This window comes from Corvus kubaryi, unplaced genomic scaffold, assembly GCF_017639235.1.
Source record: "Corvus kubaryi isolate FWS band 111438036 unplaced genomic scaffold, C.kubaryi_AGA036_p1.0 37266, whole genome shotgun sequence".
Taxonomy (NCBI): domain Eukaryota; kingdom Metazoa; phylum Chordata; class Aves; order Passeriformes; family Corvidae; genus Corvus; species Corvus kubaryi.
This window is the reverse complement of record NW_024581081.1, coordinates 7,190,705-7,211,502: the sequence shown is the minus strand read 5'-3', so window position 1 is coordinate 7,211,502 and position 20,798 is coordinate 7,190,705. Positions and strand designations below refer to the sequence as shown.

At 40.0% G+C, this 20,798-nt stretch overlaps 1 protein-coding gene across 1 annotated transcript in view; it reads right to left on the bottom strand.

Annotated features, from left to right (window-relative positions):
- DISC1 (DISC1 scaffold protein) overlaps window positions 1–20,798 on the bottom strand; it is a 189,506-nt gene that overhangs the window by 44,121 nt on the left and 124,587 nt on the right.

Sequence of the window (20,798 nt, the reverse complement as noted above, 5' to 3'; positions counted from 1 at the left end):
TATCAGTTAGGAATAAGAATTTCATTAATCTTTTTCACATTCAAATTAGAGTGTGGGTGTCTTCTCCCTTTTTTCTTGAAAGTCTATTGTCTCTATATTATAATAATAGATCGATAACGAATGCATTAACCTCTTTGTTGGGCCAGAAAAACTGTGAGACTAACAAAGGCACAGTTTGTAGAAGTTTCTTCTTGACAAAATAAAAAGCAAACAAAGACAACAAGAACAGCCAAAAAACAATCATCCCCACAAAAAAAGAAACATTACACATGCAGCTAGGTCCTCCTCTTTATCTTTAGGAGAAGTAAGCCAGCCTAAAACATGCATCAGTGCATGCACAACAGTCCTTTAAATTGTTATCAATTTTGCATCAAACTTTTTCTGATAAAACCAAAACACTATAGAATGAAAAGAAATATCACTCAAGATTGTTATGAAATTCAGGTTGGGGTTTTTTGTGGTTTGGTGTTTGGGGGGAGAGTTGTGTGTGTTTGTTTTTAAAGTTCAGACCTAGATATTGTCTGAGTCCCTACAACTTCTTCACCCAGAAGACACTCCAAAAGACTACTTACCATAACACACAACAAAAAAGCTATTCTTTTGAATTACCACCAGTACTCCATCAATGGTAGAAGGTAAACCTCTTTCAGGAAAGTGGAGCCTTTTAGACAATAACCATTTTCACAATATGACAACATTTTCCCCTCTCCCTAACAGCTGTTTGCCAAGTCCAAGGCTAGTAGGACTGCAAATCAGTTGGTCTCTTTTAAAGTCTTAATTCATTGCACATCAGATGTGTATTTTATATGAAGAGGCATCCTACAGAGCATCACTGTTTTTACACGCAAAACTTGGATCAGGTACCCCTGTGAATTTACCCACTCATCTCCCCCACCTTCCTTACAATACGATGGCTCCAAGCACACACACATATCAAGCGCTTCCCCTTCTGTGTTTGACGGGTTTTTTTCCTTCACAAAGTGGAATGTCACCCACCAAAACCTAACCTGAAAACTCAGCATTAACCAAATCAGCTGTGCTGAAGTTTATACACAGAGGAGTTCACTGAGGTAATACCATTAGCAGCAAGCATCAGGGTCAGTGTAACATCGACTGTCTGCAGAAGGTGGTGCTCACCAGGTCACACAGCAGTCACACATCACTGAAGCCGTCTGCAATGCAATGGCAAGTATAGAAGACATTTTGCAAGGTTGATTTACTTTTTGGCTGGGGTTTTTTTGTATTTTGTTTGTTATATGGGTTTATTGGATTAGCAAACAAACAAACCAAACAACAAAAAAACCTGAAACAAACAAAAACCCAAACCCACCACAGCCCCAGTAGTCTGGAAGCAGGACTCCGCACTATTATACTGTACATAGACAACTGCATTAGTTTATACATCCACATACCCAACTAACCATTAGAAGAGTGCTGGTGGACATTATGCAAAAGGGTTTATCAGGATTTCTGCAATGGCACTGGAGACTAAATAACTTTCCCTAGCTTGCAGCAGTTCTCTAACAACTACAGGGCTTAGTAAAAGCTCAGTTTCCTTACCATGCTTTTATTACTACACATCCTGCGGAACTGCGGAGAGCCTGCAAGACGGAAAGTCTTTCTTTAATGACACACTACAGCTTTATACAAATGGCAACCACTTCTTCCAAACTCCCTACCCATCAACCCCCAAATGCGCTGACCTGAGGCCTAGCGCACGCTTTGATAGCAAAAAGCTTCAAGGTGTACGGGTGCTGTACTTCCCCTTCTCTTGCCATTGTCACAGCGTCCTTCAACATGAGCTGTTACAACTCAGGGGCTTATTCTTTTGGATAATAAAGTCAGCAGATATTATTAATTTTCGGAGAGGGACGAGAAGAGGCGGAGTATCTGTAGCACGCTCACTTTGTTTCTAACCGATATAGTGACTTCTTACGTTACATGAAAGATAAACCTTGCTTTCAATTTCTCCTGCTGTGCTTGTCACTTTTTAATTGGGTTTGATCTGATAGAGTAATTCACACTTTCACAGTTCAGTCCTGCCCCTACATGCAATTTTACAATGCCCTTGAAGCACACAGCTTAATATATCAGCATTATTCAATGACAAAAAGTAATGGACAAGAATACACCACTAGTCAAAAGTAGGTCAGCAAAAAGCTAACACTCATTTGGAAATCACCTCACATCACTAAACCCTACTCTCTCCTGTCAAACGTTTTAACTACATTAAAAGAAATGCAAACTTTGCTGCTGAAAGAGAAAGCTCCCCAGACTAGCTTTGTCTCCTTGCCTTCTTCTCTGTGTAATTGGAAAAGCTGTGACCTGGTGATTTTGCTGGAAGGAAAACACATCTTAAAAATCTGAGTAAGGTTACTTCGCTTGTAACAAACCGTAGACAGCACTACAACAAATACAGAAATACTTCCAGCCTTTTAGTTCATCCATTGCAATAGAAGACAAGCAACAGATTAGCAGATTTTTTTGTTCTAATTTAATGAATCTATTCACCATCACTTCAAAGCAAAAAAATGCAAACAGGAAACTGTGTGTGCCTTCAATCTGGCCAAGAAAGTACTGGATGACAGAGAAAGAAAAGAAATAACAATTTATGAGATTCTTCTCTGCAAGCCAAATAGTTTATTTTTACATTTAAGTGAATGGGGTTGCCTTTTTCCATAAGTTCTCTGGGGATTTACATGCTTAGCTTATATTGGCCTTGAGGGGAGTTATTAAAATAAAGAAGTATAAATTCTCCATTAAAATAAAGAAGTATAAATACTCACAGAAGATCAGAATACCACGTTATTTGCTAAGACTAAAAATAAACTTTTCCTGTGAAGTCTTAATTGAAGAAAAGTGAGTCAGCATTTCTTTCCCTTATTTTATTTAAAATTTTCTTCCTCTTATTTTATCTTAAAATTTTCTTCCTCCTTACAGCAGCAAGGTCCAGTCTTGGAATCAGTCCTGGTTAGACAGAACTGAGAAGCAGCAGTGAGCTCCTGTGGTGGCCTTGTAACTGCTACAGAATGTAAATCTGCCATTTTAGAAGCTGCATAAGTATCATTCAATAATTAACCTACATAGTGTTCTTTTAAAATAACATCACATATCATTTCTCATCTGAAAGCAACCCCAGTGGGGTAATGCTATTTCTATTACTTACTAAGATTATTCGAGCCTGCATATGAAAGTGTATCATCACGTTTGTTCTTCGGTCTCTTATTCTTTGGTCCTCAAAAATTGAGCTTAAAAGGACCTATGGACTATGATATATGCTTTGGATTCTATGATCAATATTTCCTAAAACTTTATAAAACCTGAGTATCTGACTGGAGATACCTTGAGCCCAGTGTTCATATGGATGTTCCAGATGTGCATACTTGGCAACTCAGAAGAATAAATCTTTAAAATTTTATAAGGGGCTTAAAAACTGGTAGTCAATATCATAGTATTCATAGGCCAGTAGTTCTCTACCAGACAAGTCATCCACTGAGTCCCAGAGATACAAAGTCCAAAGAAAATTCTTTGCCTTCTATCCTAGAAGGTTTTTTTTTTCTTTTTCTTTTTTTTTAAATGGATAGAAAGCATGGATAAATAATGACAGAGTTTTCCACAAAATTAAAGCTTGGAAGAGCTGTGATAGCTCCTAGATCAATACCCAGCATAAAAAGAACTGCCAGACATCACCGGCCTGCATGACAAGACTGAAGCCTACAAAATTAGCCTTTCTGATCCACAAGCATTATGTTTCTTCTCAAATACTTTATTAGTCAGGTAGATCAAAACTCCCACTGGCTTTAATGAGATTTTTTCCTGACTTAAGCATCTAGGAATAAAAATCACTGCATGGACACGCATTCATCTACTCTGAGGATAGAATTAGGTGTGAACAAGGCTGACATGTTGCTTTTCCTGTCACTATTCTTTTTTTAAATGTAGAAGTTGTTATTAATACTAAGAGAAAATGAAAGCAGGAAATGACTCTATGAAAATGATTCCAATCTTTTCTGTCATGGAAGATGTACTACATTAATGCTCGAAGTTGGGGTCTGAAAAACTGAAGAATGGCTTTGATATATTTAAAGGTTCACTTGAAAAGACAGTCAAACTTCAGAGATGACATCTCAGCTGCCCAACTACATGTCAAGATGATTTATCAAGCCCCAGTAACAAGATTTTGGATTACAGAATGGTAAGGAATTTTGCATCCTGCAGACAGACGGGGGAAACCCCAAAGAACAAGCTCTGTGTGAAGAACAATGGCCTCTCTCCAATGCATTGCTCCCAAGGAACTCAAGTAGAAAGAGCAGAAAAGGTCGAGATTAAAGGGACAAAAATAAGTGCCTTAGTAAAAAAGCGTAAATACTCAAAAAAGACAAAGGAAATTCTATGCTGGTTCCCTGTCAGCCAGTAATGAAGTAAATACCGAGATAGGTAGTTACTACCTGTCTCTTCCAGGAACTGTGGTTTGTTCTAAGAAATGTGCTAATTCTCTAAATATCATTGCAGAACAGCACAAAATCAGCCTGAGGAAATTACTGCCACCAGAGATGAGGTGGCCAAAATTTAGGGAGTCCAAATAGACTGGCTATTCTGCAATTAGAAGCACTACAGAAAGGTGAACTGGAAACACCAACATCTGTCCTGAACACCTGAGAAATTAAAGCCAGACATTTAAAGACACAACCCAATCTTACTTGGTGGAGTTGAGAATATTCTCTGCCTAATTGGAGATGATTCCATAACTCAATCACGAGGTTTTTGCCTCCTTCTGTAAACAGCTGGCCTGGAGAACAGCATACTGTCCTGTCACACAACTGGAAAGCTGTGCTTTGTGGCGGCATACCACTGGAAGGCAGCTCAGGAGCAGCAGTTCTGCTGGGACTGAGATCTGTGAATGCAGCAGGGCTGTACACTATGCAGGGCTGCTAGGCAGTCTCAGTCCCTCTGGATGGAAAAGAGCCTGCAACAACAGCTGGGTGATTCAGTAATATTGATTTTACCATAATCCCATCCCACAGGAGAAGAGGGTGCTTTCAAGGATCCATTGTCAAATGACACTCCACTGCTTTCAGAGCCCTCAGAGGGATGGAGTAGGTTGTATCTTGTCCATGTGAAGACTTCCATCAGCATCGCTTGCCTCTCCAGCACGAGACACTCAACTGCTCTGATACCGCAGGGCAACTCTTCTGATACATAATCACTGTCTTAAAATACTTCGCTCACTCTTACATTTAAATACCTACAGCATATTTCCACTTTATACCCTCTAACTCTGGAAAAATATGGGAAGTAATAAAAATCTATGAAGAGTAATAGAGAAATACAAAATTGGCAGAACACATGACAGCATAGCATTTTGCCCCGAACACTGCTCTGAAACAGGAAAACACTGAAAGTACAGTGTGAACAACTCGCCTTCCTCAGGAAGTTCCCTTTGGAGCTGTGGATACAGAATGTCTACTGTTCAATTTCTCCCAAACACATTGGTACATCCTGAACAGGAGGAAGCATCATCTAACCTCCAGACATGCTGGGAATGGGTGGGCACTGCAAGCCCAGGAGAAGCAGCTTCCTCTCTCTAGGAGATCACATAAAGGCCAAGTTTGGCCAAGTTTTTCCAGCTTCTTTGGAAAGATGGCAGTATTTTACACATAGCAGAAGCAGGCAAAGAAAATGCTCCTTCTGCTTGTGTCAAAGTTCTCAACATATTTACAGATGGCTTAATTTGAAGACCTTGGTGCAACAACGATTTGGAGCCTGCAATAAGACAAGTGGCACCTTGCCTTTGACGTAAAAAATTACAGCTAAACATAGATAGCGTACAGAAAATACTGATTTTAACAGAGAATCCACATTCTGCTCTCAAGTTAGACGTCAGGGCAGATATAAGTTATGGAAAATCTCAGAATGAACAGAAGTTTGACAAAGAAATAAAAAACAGAAAATAGATCTTACACAGAGAAATGACAGGAGGTGCCAGCAGCTCTGTCTGTAACAACAACTGACAATTCTGTCTCTGAGCAAGGCATAAAAGGTTTGCAGAGGTGACAGGGAGCAGGGGAAAACCACCCTGCATAAAAAGGCACATTTGAGAAACAGACACTCCCAGAATCTGCCTCCTGAACCTTCTTTGTTGTATGCAGTACTTTTCATCCAAAGAGACAGGTGACCCTTCAAGTTCTGTGATGATTAAATTGCCTAAATTCAAGAGAATTACCATACTTTCACATGGTTTCTGAGTTTCTTTCAAATTTCTGCAAAATCTGTCAAACCTGACACAGGGATTCCTTCCATGCTACATGAGGGAGACAGCGGGCAGAAGGAGGCAAATTACTTTCAGTAAATAATTTACCTTAAAAAAAAAATCAGCTGAAATTTTATGCATTGTTTTATTGCACAGTATCAAAGCAAGCATACTGATTTTAAATTAAAGGGCTGTAGGCCCAGCAGTCACCAGAGCACATAACTACATGACAAGAGACCTGCCCTCATACTTCAAGAGACTAAAGTGTAGGGAGGCTCACAAAGCAAACAGCAGCAGACCACCCACCTGTCCAGCCCCAGATGTGGAAGCAACCTCCTGGCCTTCCAACTTCTCCCCTGCATGTACCACCTCTGCAGTAACCACAGGCTACGTGCAGATCCCCTATCACAGGTTTGGTTACTTTTCCACAAGTGATTCAAAAGCTACAAATGACAGGAGTGCACTAAATGGAATTTTAAATTGGCTGCAGAAAACCAGGAAGAAAACCATTCCTACTTCATGCATTTGGTACTGGATGACAACATTCTCACTTCAGGGGAATCTGAGCTCAAACCAAACTCTCTCTCTGTTTTACACTGCTGACCTAAATAAACCAACTTGCCCCAGAAAGGTCTTCTTCATTGCAGACAGGTTTAACTTTATTTAAAATTAGATAGGATATGGATCCATACACAATTTCTAGCTCCAGAGTGACTGGAGTACCACTTCTGGAAGAATGCTGGAGATCTTCACCAATAACATCCTCAGGGGATGGAGGCGCCTGAATTCTCTTATGGGAAAGTGAGGGTTGAGTTTTCCTCTTCCATTCCATCACATGGATAGGACCATCCTGTTTTGCTTGCTTCTCTGCAGCCACCAGAATCATTGTTTACATTTTGTTACACAGTAACTTATTAACGACTTTAGCATTGAAAGTACAATCTCTTTCCCAAAACCCATGAGAAAAGTTTCCTTTCACTTCCTATTCCTATTTCTCTTGCATTCTTTACTGAACAACTGGGGAGGAACAAAAGGGAAGGCAGAGGTATCAGAGAGCAATCTGCTTACATTTTCTCCTACCTGGTTCTCCTCTCTGCCTGTTTGCCACCTATTAATTCAATCCTCTGCTGACCATCTGTTCAGCCTCCCCGCTCAAAAAAAAAAATTTCCTTTTTTCATTTCTCCTTATAAAGCAAAGCCTGAACATCAAGGAGAGCCATGTGTCCAGCTTGCCCTCTGTAGATTGTCAGCAGTCACAAGACATCATCTGGAAATCATTACACACCCAAAAACAAGGCAACCAGACTCAACATGTGCAAAGGCACCAGAAGAGTTCAAACTTGTTACTTGAATTGCCACAAGTTTTTCCTGGAAGTAAGATTTATTTTAAAACTGCTAGATAAGATAAAAAGACCCAGAATGAGCCCTTTATATAGCTATCCAAGACAAACAACAGAGAACAATTAAGGCTTTATGCATGGACTAAGCTCCACGACAATTACTGACAACACCTAATGCCTATGTTATGAAAAGCAGGAACAGATCAAACATTTTTGTCTGATGAGACAAACTATAAAACAAGTGAAAGCAGAATTCAATTTTTGGCTTAAGAGGATACTTTACAGCTAATATGGATGATCCATAGACCACTGGACACATGTCACAGCAATTCAAAAATATCAAAGCTTCTAAAAGACACAGTATCTGGTTTCAGGTGGCTCTTCTGCTGAACTTTCAAGTATGCAGTATTACACCTAATGCTTTAGTAACTAAAAAATTATATTATTAACCCATTTTGGCTTTTTAATTTAAGATTGTAAAGGAAAAATGACCAAAGATTTCTCTGAATCACTCTAACCCCTCCAGAATTTTTTTCTAAAATATCTTTGCAAAATTTCATACTTAATGAAATATATTATATTTCATTAATACTGCTGATTATTTTTCCCTATCTCAACATGCTTGCTAGTCAGGCCATACAAATTAGCAAGAACCCAGGCAGCTACAGAGAGACAACCATAAGTCAGAGGAAAAATTATATTTTTATTTCAACAAATACAATTATTTAATGAAGAAGATGTTTTTGTTCAAAATTTTATAGAACAAAACCACATCACTGCAGCATAACAAAAAAAAAAATTTAGAAAAATGAAATATGCCCCCAAATGCTGCTGTAGAATCCGGTTACTAAAAGAGATTAAAGGGAGAGCAGCATACAAGCATGAGAGCTTTGAAAAGCCACAAAAAAAGGGAAAAAAGTGTTTAAAAAGCCAATGCTATCACTGACAAAGGAAAATCTCAAACACCTTCATAGTAGAACAAATTGCTACTAAGGCATCAGTCCTTCAGGTAATTTTAAGGAAAGCAAAGTGGACCTCAAAGGTATATACTGAAGGTTAGAAGTAATATAAATGGCAATAGTGATGAGAAAGAATATTCAGCATTGCAAGCTATTTTTTAACAACCTTGAAATGACATCAAATAAAGCAGGGACTTCCTGTACCAAGGCTTACAAACGAGACCTGCAAATAGCACTAGCTTACATTTTTGTACTGCTGTTCTCTCCAAGGATCTAGAACAGGTCTTCAAACCTCAGAGAAGCAGCAATTTCTTTTTTGAAAAATAGCTGACAATGAGACCATGATACAGAGAAGCAGTGTCCCACATACACTGAAGTTTTCAGAAACCCCTTGTAAACTACTTGACCACTGTTGGCTATACCAGGCATCCTTTCTGCAATGCAATTACAGGGCTTCCATACAAGAAAAAATGTGAAGCTGCCCAGCAGAGAGGCTGAGCAGAGCCTGTTCTGTTCAGCCATTTCAGGGACAAGGGAGCTTTAATATATCACTTTCCTTAATCCCTAATAATCTTTGCCCTAGCTGCTTCCTCCTGGCATTATGCAACCTGCACATAACTGCATACGAGTTTCATTAAACCCACAAGTAATATTTGGCTATGCCTGACACATCAATGTAAACATGATGCTTTTGACCATGAACATGCAGTGATGCCTTAAAAGCCTCTCTGCTCCTTACACACAAAGCTGGGGCAGAGATTTACACAATGTATGTGGGAGAATTACTGCAGCTGAGCAAAACAGATACACCTACAAGACCATATGTGCACTGAGTGCTTCTACTAATCCTGAGCACCCAAAAGGGCAGAGTCACAGACACAAGGGCGCACTCTTGAGTGGACAGATGTTTTTTTAACTGTTCTCAAGACAGGATCATTAATTTAATTGGCTGACTTAAAAATGTTGTTTATACTATAAATTCTTTGTTAGTTTTCTTACTAACTTCCTAGTGCAAAACTCTACTACAGTAGAGTTCTTGAGAGCAACGGCTTTAATATCTCTAAGCTAACGTGGTCACAACGAAGGGATAAGATTTCACATACGGTGATAAAGTGCACTTTATAAATTAGTTGTACACATCACTTTACATTGGATAATAAAAATGGGTTTCCAATGACATTCCAATGGAAGACAGACTCAAGTACATTGCAAATTACCACATAATCTTCCCCGATGCTACCCTCTCTTTCTTATCTTTTTTTCCTTGATACTGTCTTCTGTCACTAGAATTAGGCATAAATCTGCATCTTCCCCTTATCTGGATAACCATAAAATATTTGAGCTCCCTGTAACCTTTTGGTTTTGTGGGTTTTTTTAAAGAGACAATTCATATTTAGCTTAGAAAGATGATGAAAAGAGCAACCTTATTACTAGTTCAAAATCTCTTTCTAGATTGAAGCAGTTTCAGCATCAATAGAAAATCTTTTATTTGAATTAAACCCTAAGACCTCTGCTTATGTAATGTCCATAAAGAAAAGAAATTAAAGACCTTGCCCTTCATATCGAGTCTCTGCACTGCTATATTGTAAGTAGGATGAGTGAACTCATTCTTCAGAGCAGCAAAATGCTTTAATGCAGGGGCCATTAGAAAAAACAAACAACTAAAATAGCAACTTCTGTTGAAATTGACACTTTCTTGACTTTTGACTGACTTTCTTTTTCGTGCATTTTGTTTGCCATATGACCCAAGCTGTCTCCCTCCCTGACTCCTAAGTCTATGCTGTTTGTGTCATTTTCTCCTCCGTTGTTCTTTTCAGTTTCCACTCTGCCTTTCAAATTCTTCTTTTTCAGATTTTGTCAGCTTTTCTCTTTCACTTAAGCTGCAAATCATTCAATACCACAAGGAATTTTACTCCTTGTTTTGCTCTTCATACCAAACTTGCAGTGTTTAAGCCGCTTCTAGAAAAAAAAACTTGTGTAAGGATTTCTGAGACAGCAGTTTGTGGATACTTTACTGGTTGTTCTGGTGATGTTGAAACAACTTCCCAATGGCTGATGCAGACTCTTCTACAATAGCTTAATTGAACATTTTCTAATACCAAATGTTCTTTAGGTATGATTTCACATGCTTAGTTGATGCAATCTTCACAACCTAAATTATTTTTCAAGTGTCACCTTGAAAAGGCAAGTTTTAGTTTCTTAAGTTTTGAAGACATGAGGCAGAAATCTAATTCTGGCAAAAATCAAGGTCCAAATCTTCAGAATATCCCAACACCTACAGCAAGAACAGCATTATGAGGCTATTCCAAAATGTACAACATTAGGATTAGAATTATGCCTCCTCAACCTTCTCACTAAGGTGCAAGAGAAGCAATAACTTCTGCACACTCCCAGGACAAACTAATCAGCTCTACAGACAACATCCATCCATTTGTCATTACTCCTTCATGGAAAAGGTGGACAGGCAGATAGAATGTTGGTCCACCAGCTGGACCACAACAACTCTGGGCTCTGACACCTAAGGAATGAAATCTTCCATGAGTCTCACAGCCTGAACATAGAGAAGATGACTCAGGTTTCCTGCTCAGGTATCCAGTCTAATCATTGGGCAGTTAACAGCTTAAGAGAGACAGTCTGCCCAAGAAACACACTAGAGTAGTGCCAAAAAGAGAAGTGGAGGGAGTCAAATAGGAAAAAGAAGGAATGACGAAGAGCAGGTTGAAAGGTACTGCTGAAGAACTGAGCCCAAGGGAAACCCTGTTGGTCTGAACTGGTCTGCAGCAGACAAGCAGGTTACAGCTGACCTTCCAGGGCACTCTGTTCACATGTGAGTAGAGCCAAGTGCTACAGTTCACCACACTGGAGAATAATTTTTCAATTGAGCTGCTGCCTCTTTGCCTGGCTGACTAATTAATATGTCAGTTGAACAATTAGAGTGGCTTTTCTGTCATCTTCCCTAGCAACTGAATTTTAAACATTGGGACAAATTGCCCACCATCTAGTAGAAGTGGACTTGCACCAGCCTGCATGTTTATGCAAAGTTGAGGAACATTCAACAGTTTTCTCAGCTTTAAGGTTTTCATAGATTTTGCTGCTAACACCAGGTCAAGTTGTAGAAATGAGAAATGCTCACACAGCAAATGCTTCCACAGTGTTGGATTGTAAGAGGCTTTTTCAAAGCGCTGTTTGTGCATTTTAGCCGTGAAACTTCCAGGGATATCAGTAGGAGTCACACAGCTAAATCCCCAAGCAACACTTTTGGAAGATGACTTATATTTAAAGGAGGATTAGAAGAAAATACTTCTTAAGCCATTTTCCATGTAACATTATCAGTCTAAAATGTGGAGAAATATGGAGTCATTTGAGGGAAATATATGATTCACTGGGTATCAATTTTTCCATCCAATTAGGCTGGGCAGCTACGCTGAGTATTTAATACACACCCTTGCTTCCCCCACCCTTTCCACAGAGTGTATATATTAAACACAAGTTAAGACTTCTGGGTTTTCAACTTTGTTGATTTTACATTCCTTCTGGGATTGAAAGTACTACTTTGTTTAATTATTTTTCCTCTACTCATCCACAGTATTGAATGACAGTAATAATGAACTCAGAATCATTGTACAAATCCCAGTAGGAACCATTCATAGTTTGCTAATAGGACATTATATTTGCATTACCAAGTTCAGTTCAAAGCACATTGTGTAAATTAGCTCTGAGGGTTACTACCAGGAATCTAAAACCAGAACATCAGGTCAATTAGCACAGCTCCAAAGCACACTATTTTGGGTCAAAACAAAATGGGGTATGATTAAAATTCTAGGAAGTCCTCTTCTTGGGCTAAGAGCCTTTTAGAAGATGTCTGGTTTCACTTCTGGGAGAAACCAGAACGCCTCAACTCACAGCAGTGACCCCGATGCCTGATAAGCACTACTGACCTGTTCTAAAGAAGGGGCAAAATTAACTCCCAGGAGGTGTGGAAATCCTCAGAACCCCATAGAGACACTTTCTTTCCCATCCAAATTCAAAGAACAGATGAGTATGAGGAAGACATAGAGGATGAGTGAATTTTACACAGAATCTATTGCTTACATAAAAAAGCAACTAACGCACAAAAGATACTCCGTTTCCTCCACAGAGACAAACCCAGCACGCACCAACCCACAGCCAGAGACTAAAAAGTTTAATAATGCTGAAAGGAAGCCCACAACAAATTAAGGCAAGGAGTTCCCTGTAACAAATACTGTAGGACTATTTACTTTTAGGGCAGACAGCAAACATGTACACACACACAAATATGGAAGGAGTTTATGAACTTAATGAACTTCAGAGCCCACATAGCATCTTCGGACAAACTGCTGGAATGGAAGCATGCAGACATGACAGGAAAAGAGGTATCCTAATGAAGGTCTACCTCAGGACTACAACTCCAATGAAGCCAGAAGACGTTACTTAAAAAATAAAAGAAAGGGCCAATGGATATTGTTCTGGTCAAGGCTGTTTACTGGTCTAAACACTACAGTCAATTCAGATCAGTCTTACCAAGCCATCAAGTCAGCCCAGTACATGGGTTATACCTGGGTTATTTATGGTCTGCCTGGCCAGAGATGATCTTAAGATTCTTTCCTTAGATCATTTTGTGATTAAGCTTCTGAAATTTTTGTCTAACTGCCTTGAAAGGCTGCTTATTCTGTAAATGCTAACACATAATGCATCACTATTCTCTGCAGAAAGATACTTGAAATAACAGTTAGGCAACTTCAAAATTATTTTACATTAAATTACGGGATTTCAGATTACACAATAGAAATCATTCAGTAGACAGGTTTTATAGTCAACTGTATAAAAACGGTCATTCCTCACACATGAAGATGGCTAGAGCTGGGACACAGAGGGGTATTTCATCATTAATATTCATGAACCTTTAATTCATTAGGCAGCAGCCTAATGGATCTATAGGGGCTGAACTAAGCAAAATTCCTCACAAGCCCTGAAAGAAATTACTTTAGTAATGTGATATATACAGGACCAGGTAGAAAGGTATAAAAAAAGAGATACTGGGAAACAGATTCAGATGTTCCAGTCAAGTACCTCCACAAAATACTTTCAGGTCCATGTGCACGACCAGTTAAATAGCTGAAACCTCCTGGTGAAAGTGGTGAGAATGAAAGGATTTGCCTGTGTGAGAAAACAGCACACAAATACATAACAGATTCCACCCTAGCTGCAATGAAAACTGATGTGTGAAACAGAAAACGGGCTTTTACTGAATTATAAATAGCTGGCAAGGACTGAATACTCAGCTGGGCGAAAAAGGCTTTATATGGAAGACAGCAACACATGAAAGATCAGAAAGCATACGTAAATTGAAATAAAATTAATATATTGTCAGAATACAAACAAACAAAAGGCATATTTTGGAAAGTAAGCAATATAAGATGCTTACTATTGCATGACAACTCAGCAACAAAGAGAGATGAGCTAGAGTGCTCAGAAAAGTATAAGCTATTTGGTATAATAAGTGCTTCTGAAACTAGGTAGAGTAACACAAATCAATTGACTGCTTATTGTATACCTATTCAGTAGCACAGGAAGGCTGAGATTAGCCTTAGGAGTCTTAGATTACAAGCACAAATGAATTTGCAGCAGCAGTGAGGCAATATGTTACTTCAGGATTCAACAGGATCTACTGTGAAGAAAATTCTCTCTTCAAAGGACTATTCAGCCGAATTTGAATTCTCCAATTTTTTTTCAAATCAGCTCATGAGTTGTTTTCTTTCCTTATTTCAATTACAACTGTTCTTTTCAATTTGCTGCTCTTTTCCATTGGGTTCTTCACAGCTAATGTTTCTTCCATCACTTTTTATAACCAATAAAGAGGCAGAGAAACTGTCAAATATTTTGTTCTGAAGAAGAAACAAACAAAAAAAACCCAGCAAGATTTTGTGTCATTCTGCCTTTCTATGTCCACACAGAAATATGAGTTAGAAGTTCCCCTTTAACAGATACACAAATGTACCTGAGTTTGTGACAGACTTCCAGGTGCATCCATGCAGGGTCAGGGCAAACAAGGCAGGGGGAATAAAGCTTAAACACAGCTTCCTCTGTGCTTAACGTGATGCTGTCAGTCTGCTATCATCTCCCCAATGAGTGGTGCAACTCTTATTCTTAACTGTGCATTATTCCCATTTTCAACATTTTTAAAACCAAATTATCTAAAGAGAAAAGATGTCCAAACAGGAATCATACCCTAAGAAAATGCATTTGAGTAGCAGCAATTAAATACTCACTTTCTAAAAAGTTGTGAGGCAGAATTGCTTAATAATGATTCATTTCAAACGAACCCAGAGAAACTCAGATTTTTAATAACTTCATTCTCCTTGGTCTTCCCCAGAAGATATTTAAACAGGGCACAAGACTGCAATCAGCAGCAGTGAAGCGATTATTGCTTCACTAAAGCAAAACGGAGCATGTCAGCACAGGAAAATACAGCTGCCTACTTTGATTTCTGGCATTGCATCTTTGCTCAAAATACACTTTTTGTGGGAAGTTCCATGACATTTGGATAGCTACAATTCTTTGAAAAGCACTCACATATTGATGTTTTCATAACTATTTTTTAACAGAGTTTTGAATGCTTGTTCTCCCACAAAGCAGATGATCTGTAAGAGGTATTGGCCAGCTGAACTGGTCAAATTGACAACTAGAGGCCAGGTATGGTCATTTCACGAAACTCTTGACACGCAACTCCTACCACATGAGGTTGCCACCTCTTCCTGCTGGCTTCTTCAAAATTTACTAAAATCCATTCTCTGTGGTTTAAGGAGCTCACTCTCCTCAACTTTTTCTGTCATGTCTTCCTTGAAAAACAGGAATCTCTGGTTCATGGAGGTTCTGGACCAGAAGCACACTCGAGGCCAGCAGAGAGTGAACAGTGCCACCTCCTGCCCCACTGCCCTGAGCTCATGGGCCATGCCAGCCCTCTACTGCAGCCAGCCAGGCATGTAATGACTTACGAGGTTCGGATGGCACGACAGACCTGCCGAGCTTGCACAGCGCAAGGAGGAGTGGAGAGGCAGACAAAATGAAGGGGAATGAAAAGAAACCCTTGAGTAACAGCTTCTGTCACCCTGCCACAAAAATCACTGTATAGTCTAGTAAGAATCCCCTTTGATTAACCTTTTATTTTCCACCCTCCTTAGTTAATGAACTAGCAACGAAGGCATTAAATGCCATTGGATTCTTTCTGTTTGATTTGCACTGTCTTAAGACTTCCTCAGGTCTGAAAGGTGTTAATGTAATCTGCTTTCTATATGGGCAATGCCACACAGATATAACACATCCCACTTATAACAAAAATAAAAGTAATTATCCTGCTCTGCTAATTATTTGAAGATTATTTGTTCTTTTGTGCTAAACTGCCCAAGAAACAGGCTCTGCACCTTCACTATTTACCTATAGTGCCTTTTGTATTTACAGTGATTTCTAGGAAAACAATGCTACTCTCAAGTACATTTTTATGATGGATTTTAATTTTCCCTGAGGGTAATTTCATTCTTAGAAACGACACAATAATGTAAAGGTTCTTTAGACAGAGAAAAAATATACAGGCACCCTAATAAGCTATAAATCCTTTCCACAAGCTTCTGCTGTCTTTTAAGACTCTTAAATTATCTTTGTTGCTGTGGATTGGGTAATCATAGCATTCCAGATGTGGATGAAGGAACCAGATGGACAACAGAGAAAATAAAATCCTTCACTGTCCAAAAAAGTCTATTTCAGGAAGAAACTTCTTGCAAAAAGCACAGAGGCAACAATGTACTTGGGGTACCCTGATGGGAATTCTAGCTGATGGGAACCACAGCTATTTCAGGTCAAGCAGCTTCAGACCAAAGTGACAGCTTGTATGGCTGGACTGTATTTAAGGTCAAATTCAGCCTCTTGGTAAGTGTATTTTGTTCACTGCAACTGCTGAAATAAAATGAGGAATCTCATTTTTTCCTAAAACAGTGAGCAGATTAAATGCCCTCTGGACTTGCCAGGATAGTTAATAGAAAACCCCTTTGGGAATTATCTTTTGGCAAAAAGAGAGCAGCTCCCAGGCTACTTGGGCTTCTGCCCAGGATTAGGACATTCTGTACCCAGCAGCCTCCAGATGACAGCTGCATGCAACCTCCTCCACGAGAAAGCAGTGGGGTGTCCCTCAGGGGTCAGTACTGGGGCTGACGCTGTTCAGCACTTTTGTCAGCCATGCTGATGGCGGGATCGAGTGCTCCCTCACCAAGTTCGCTAAAGACACCAAGCCTTGTGGTGCAGCCAACACACTGGAGGGAAGGGATGACATCCAGAGGGACCTGGACAGGCTGGAGAGGTGGGCCCATGCAAACTTATGAAGTTCAACAAAGCATAGTGCAAGGTGCCACACCTGGGTTGGGGCAACCCCAGGCACACCTACAGGCTGGGCAGAGAAGGGATTGAGAGCAGCCCTGTGGACAAAGACTTTGGGGTGATGGGCCATGAGCAATTCAACATGAGGTGGCAGCATGTACTCGCGGCCCAGAAAACCAAGGAAATCCTGCGCTGCATCCAAAGGAATGTGGCCAGCAAGTCAAGGGAGGTGATTCTACCCCTCTACTCTGCACTTGTGAGACCCCACCTGGAGTCCTGCATCCAGCACTGGTGCTCCTAACATAAGAAGGACATGGAATTGTTGGAGCAGGTCCAGAGGAGGCCACAATATTGATAAAGAGGACTGGAGCACCTCCCCTATGAACACAGGCTGATCAAGTTGTGTCTGTTCAACCTGGAGAACAGAAGGTTGTACAGAGATCTCATTGCAACCTTCCAGTATCCAAAGGGGGATACAGTGAAGCCGGAGACGGTCTCTTTGTCAGGAATGCAGTGATAGAAGAATGGGGAATAGGTACCAACTGAAAGAGGTTTAGATTAGATATTAGGAAGAAATTCTTTACTGTGAGGGTGACACGGGTTGCCCAGAGAGATTGTAGGTGCCCCAACTCTGCGTGTTCAAGGCCAGGCTGGGTAAGGCTTTGAGCAGCCTGGTGCAGTGGGAGGTGTCCCTGCCCATGGCAGGGGAGGTTGGGACTGCAGGATCTTTAAAGTCCCTTCCAGCCCTTAACATTCCACATTTCTATAAACCACTCATCATCCTACCTTTAAATGAGTACCATCTGCTCATGAATCCCAAAAACTAAGTGATGCTCTTCACAGGGAGAGGAACTATTTCACCATTTCACAGTTACATGAACAGAGAGACCCAGAAAGACATGGGTACCGTGTCAACATCAGCTTGAGAGTCCAGGATCAGAGACAGGAGCTGAATCCAAGCGTCCAACTGCTCAGTTTTTTGCTCCGAACTGCACACTGCTTCAACAGACCCACAGCTACAAAGTTAAGGCTATTTCTGGTGCTTCATTTCTAAAAGCATTACCGAGGTGAAAGCAAGTCCCATCCTCAGCTGTGAAAGAGGATACGCTGCATACTGCCAATGCATGTTTCACCCCACATGATGGGCTGGATCACTGTGTCACCTGAAGGACCAGAATGATTCAGAAGTTCACTGGGGATATCCTTGATACCAGAAACAGCCAGTGTTCAGAGAGATTGCTTTCCAGCCTCCAGCACAGGGATGCACCACCTCTCACACCAAAGGACAGCTGGGACATGCCAACAGTTCGTGGAGGGCAAGGCACCCTAGGTGACAGATTTTATGACTTATTGTGACTGACAATGCCTATCAAGGGGCCCTCAAACTCTCCTCAGAGGAGACTGTAACTTGAAAAAGTCAAAGCAAAAAGTTAATCAGCTGGTACGTACCACAGAAACAAACTCTAACCCCTTTAATCCTCTTAGCAAGGCTCTGCTTTTGACCTCCTTTTTTCCTCATTTTTTTTTCTACTTCCATTCACCCTTCTTCAAAAAGACTATCAATGAAGGTATTTCATCCATCTGCAGTCACAGGTTTAGTATCTGCACCAACTGTCTCTGTTGCCATAGAGTTAGTGTCAGCATGCAGCTTAACCCCAAAACCACATGCAGAACATTTGCAGCTCAGGTGGGCTGGAGGGAAAGGCAGCCTTTGGGAACATGGACATGTCGAGGTGTATCGTAAGCACAGGAACTGCTGCAGAGAGAGGGGTTAAAGGGTAACACAGCACTTCATTCTGAATCCAATAGATTCAAAGGATGGGAAGAGAGGGGGGAAGTCAGTAAAACAGAAATGGGAAGATCCCATGTCACAAAACAGGACCGTTCTGCATGGACATTTAGGTCTCTGCATCTTTGAAAGACTGGCTGATAAAAGTGATGTCAGCAAAATCCCGTTTTAGCTGCATCACTTAATATGCTCCCAGCTCAGCACTACTATCCCCTCACAGACTGAAATGGCCAACACACACAAAGACTGACCCCAGTGTGAACAGCTGTCTCCAGTGCTGCATCAGCACAACCTGTCACAGACAAGTTACTTGCCACAGGGCATAACAGGGAACACCCAACCCAAGCACAAGTCGGATGGTATTTCCATTCAACGCTTTTGATTAGCTTCCTTCCTATTGCTATCATTTATTCACATTTCCCTTTACCATTTTGATAAAAATTCTTCTGCCTAAAAGCACAATGCTTTCAGAATTTCTAGCAAAAACACAAAAAAATATTAAGAGATCCCTCAAAAAGCCCGTTGAAAAACTTATCTCTGTTCTGAGTGGCTTCAACTAAGTTGAAACATTTATAAGTGAAAGAAAAGCATGAAAATAAAACCAGAACATCCTCATGAATCAATGCAACACAAAACACAAGGAGCAGGAAGGACCCACATTAGCAGAAACATATTCACAACTGTCATCTCAAAACTACCAAAATCTTTCAAAAGATTCACAAGCCAAGCTTGACATACAAGCTTCAAGCATTTTTATGTTACCTAGGTGCAGTACTCCTCGTAAGAGACAGAAAGTGCCAGAGAAAACATGTGAACACTTGGAGAAATTTAAAAAAAAAAATCACTTATCCCATTACTCGCTCTGATGTTCATTTTTAGTAAGTTCAGTTACTAATTCTCTCATTGACCGTTTCATATCCTTTTTCTTGGTCATCTCCTGAGATCAGCACCTCTCCGTAGTTACAGCTCTTGGGGAGCAAAACCCAACTCCGAGACCTTCCTTTATCTGCTCTTCCTGAGCAATTAAACCTTTTATCTAATAATAATGGATTTTGAGTTCAATTTCCCATAGCATTCAGTGATGTTACTAAAGCTCTGCTTCAAAACAACCCCAAATCAACAGCACGCTGCATAAAAAATAATGGTAATTGAGGACAGCATCATTTTAAATTGTGGTCAGGAATAAGGAGCAAAACTCTGAATTATAAAGAAACAAAAAATTTTCATTCCAGGATTTAGAAGGATTCTCATATCTTTTCCATGAAGACTGTATCAGATTTGACAGAGAATGACAGAACAAATTACTGATGGGGTGAGGCACTGCAGATTGAATCAAAGAGTTCAAATAGACAGTGCTCACAGTACTGCCACTGGAAAAAAAGAAGGGAAAATCTCTTTGCCTCAATCACAGCTCCTTTGTCCACCTGCATAAAACTCCCAGAGTCTGGAAGCCTACTGCTTCAAGTCCTGATGAGCATTCATGGTTCACAGTAGGTAACTGGCACAAGAAGATGTAACAAGGATAGAGCAAGGGGTCATAGGGCTCAACTCCTCTAATGACAGCCCGTGTGGAAGGGGAAGTCAAACACAAAATGTGGTTGTTCTGGGGCTCAACTGGGATACACAGAATTGGCTCAAATGAGATAGCAAAGCTATGGCAAGAAGTTTTTTGTGTAATATCCTTCATGCTACTCTAATACAAGTAGACACAGATGGATTTGTGTTTATAATAACTTTAGAAAGTAGGAAGTCATCATTTTCTTCACAAAACTCATTTCTGATGATACTTAAAAATGTATGAGTCTCAGTAGCATTAAAATTTTTCTGAAACAACAGTATTATTTTATTAATATTCCCTTTACTTCTTACAGATTTGTTTTAAACTAAACAATAAAACACAAAACATGAAGATAAAATTGTACTAGTGCAGTTCAGATATAGATTATTTTTTCATTTAAATGTTTTAGAAGTATCCAGGAAAAGCACAAAACAAAGAAAAAATTTCAGGTCAAGTGAGGATAGCGTTATCTTTCTTGCTGATAAACAAGCGTTTGCACATATTGCCTTAGAAT